This window comes from Tribolium castaneum, unplaced genomic scaffold (genome assembly GCF_031307605.1).
Source record: "Tribolium castaneum strain GA2 unplaced genomic scaffold, icTriCast1.1 ptg000027l, whole genome shotgun sequence".
In the NCBI taxonomy this organism is placed as follows: Eukaryota; Metazoa; Arthropoda; class Insecta; order Coleoptera; family Tenebrionidae; genus Tribolium; species Tribolium castaneum.
The window spans coordinates 1,321,464-1,324,875 of NW_026986636.1; positions in this window are offsets into that span (position 1 = coordinate 1,321,464).

Sequence of the window (3,412 nt, forward strand, 5' to 3'; positions counted from 1 at the left end):
TAGTCCTACATGAAAAATGCAAATAACTATTTTGTAGGAAATTTTATCAGCTTGAATTTTAGTAAAAAGATAAAAATTGATAGGTGTAACTGTTTTCGAGATATAAGCAAGAAACCAAAACACTGTTACCTTAATTAAGCGTTTGCATATAAGCAAATTTAGTACTATTAGTATTATTATTATTAATGTTATTGTTATTAATATGACAACTAAAGACAACTCTGAAACCTTTAGTGACTTTTATGTCTTTTCCTTTTTTCTCTACTAAAGTGTTAGACACAGTTACACAGTTAAATTAGTTTAATTTCAGTTTTTCAAACATTTTATTTTAAAGCAAATTTTTGTTAAATATTATTTATATCCAACTCCATAACTCGCTTATGGTTGGTCCTACAAGAAAAATGCAAATAACTATTTTGTAGAATATTTTATCAGCTTTAATTTTGAAAGAAAGACAAAAATTCATAGGAGTAACTGTTTTCAAGATATAAGCAAGAAACCAAAAAACTGTTACCTTAATAAAGCGCTTGCATATAAGCAGATTTAGTACTATTAGTATTATTATTATTAATGTCATTGTTATTAATATGACGACTAAAAACGATTCTGAAGACTTTGGTGACTTTTATGTCTTTTTCTTTTTTCTCTACTAAAGTGTTAGACACAACTAATTTAGTTTAATTTCAGTATTTCAAACATTTTATTTTTAAGCAAGTTTTTGTTAAATATTATTTATATCCAACTTTATAACTCGCTTATGGTTGGTCCTACAAGAAAAATGCAAATAACTATTTTGTAGGAAATGTTATCAGCTTTAATTTTGAAAGAAAGATAAAAATTGATAGGAGTAACTGTTTTCGAGATATAAGCAAAAAACCAAAGTAAAAACTGTTACCGTTTCAGAACAAAAATGTAATTCAGTTTTCAATGTTTGAGACGAAGACAAAAATGCAGAATTTAAAATCGACTCTGAAGACTTCAGTGACTTATATGTCACCCCCTTTTTTTTTTAATAAAGTATTGAACCTAATAAATTAAGTGTATTTTAAATCACAAGACATTTTCTGTTAAAGCACTTCTTTTTTAAATATTAATTATTTTCAATCTTATATCTCGCTTATGGTTAGTCCTACATAAAAAATGCAAATAACGATTTTGTAGGAAATTTTATCAGCTTGAATTTCAGTAAAAAGATAAAAATTGATAGGAGTAACTGTTTTCGAGATATGAGCAAGAAACCAAAACACTGTTACCTTAATTAAGCGTTTGCATATAAGCAAATTTAGTACTATTAGTATTATTATTATTAATGTTATTGTTATTAATATGACGATTAAAGACAACTTTGAAACCTTTAGTGACTTTTATGTCTTCTTCTTTTTCCTCTACTAAAGTGTTAGACACAATTAAATTAGTTTAATTTCAGTTTTTCAAACATTTTATTTTAAAGCAAATTTTTGTTAAATATTATTTATATCCAACTCTATAACTCGCTTATGGTTGGTCCTACAAGAAAAATGCAAATAACTATTTTGTAGGAAATTTTATCAGCTTTAATTTTGACAGAAAGATAAAAATTGATAGGAGTAACTGTTTTCGAGATATAAGCAAAAAACCAATAAGAAAACTGTAACTGTTACTGAACAAAAATGTAATTCAGTTTTCAATGTTTGAGACGAAGTCAAAAATGCAGCATTTAAAAACGACTCTGAAGACTTCATTGACTTTTATGTCACCTCCTTTTTCTTCTAATAAAGTATTGGACCCAACAAATTAAGTGTATTTTAAATCACAAGACATTTTCTGTTAAAGCACTTTTTTTTTAAATAATAATTATTTTCAATCATATATCTCGCTTATGGTTAGTCCTACATGAAAAATGCAAATAACTATTTTGTAGGAAATTTTATTAGCTTGAATTTTAGTAAAAAGATAAAAATTGATAGGAGTAACTGTTTTCGAGACATAGGCAAGAAACCAAAACACTGTTACCTTAATTAAGCGTTTGCATATAAGCAAATTTAGTACTATTAGTATTATTATTATTAATGTTATTGTTATTAATATGACAACTAAAGACAACTCTGAAACCTTTAGTGACTTTTATGTCTTTTTCTTTTTCCTCTACTAAAGTGTTAGACTCAATTAATTTAGTTTAATTTCGGTTTTTCAAACATTTTATTTTAAAGCAAATTTTTGTTAAATATTATTTATATCCAACTCTATAACTCGCTTATGGTTGGTCCTACAAAAAAATGCAAATAACTATTTTGTAGGAAATTTTATTAGCTTTAATTTTGAAAAAAAGATAAAAATTGATAGGAGTAACTGTTTTCGAGATATAAGCAAGAAACCAAAAAAATGTTACGTTAATTAAGCGTTTGCATATAAGCAAATTTAGTACTATTAGTATTATTATTATTAATGTTATTGTTATTAATATGACGACTAAAGACGACTCTGAAACATTTAGTGACTTTTATGTCTTCTCCTTTTTCCTCTACTAAAGTGTTAGACACAATTAATTTAGTTTAATTCCGGTTTTCCAAGCATTTTATTTTAAAGCAAATTTTTGTTAAATATTATTTATATCCAACTCTATAACTCGTTTATGCTTGGTCCTACAAGAAAAATGTAAATAACTATTTTGTTGGAAATTTTATCAGCTTTAATTTTGAAAGAAAGATAAAATTTGATAGGAGTAACTGTTTTCGAGATATAAGCAAAAAACCAATAAGAAAACTGTAACTGTTACTGAACAAAAATGTAATTCAGTTTTCAATGTTTGAGACGAAGTCAAAAATGCAGCATTTAAAAACGACTCTGAAGACTTCATTGACTTTTATGTCACCTCCTTTTTCTTCTAATAAAGTATTGGACCCAACAAATTAAGTGTATTTTAAATCACAAGACATTTTCTGTTAAAACACTTTTTTTTAATTAATAATTATTTTCAAACTTATATCTCGCTTATGGTTAGTTCTACATGAAAAATGCAAATAACTATTTTGTAGGAAATTTTATCACCTTTAATTTTGGTGAAAAAGTAAAAATTGATAGGAGTAACTGTTTTCGAGATATAGGCAAAAAACAAAAAAACTGTTACCTTAATTAAGCGCTTGCATATAAGTAAATTTAGTACTACTAGTATTGTTATTATAAATGTTATTGTTATTAATATGACGACTAAAGACAACTTTAAGACTTTAGTGACTTTTATGTCTCCTCCTTTTTCCTCAACTAAAGTTAACTTCAAACGATTTTATGCCCCCAAACGAGAAAACTTTCACTAAACAGATGCCAAACGTCTTAGTTCGTTTTATAAAAACGACATGTTACAGTTTAAACAAAAAAATTATTTTCGTTGTTGTATCAAAATAATTTATTTCTAATGATTCAATGGAGCGAAACG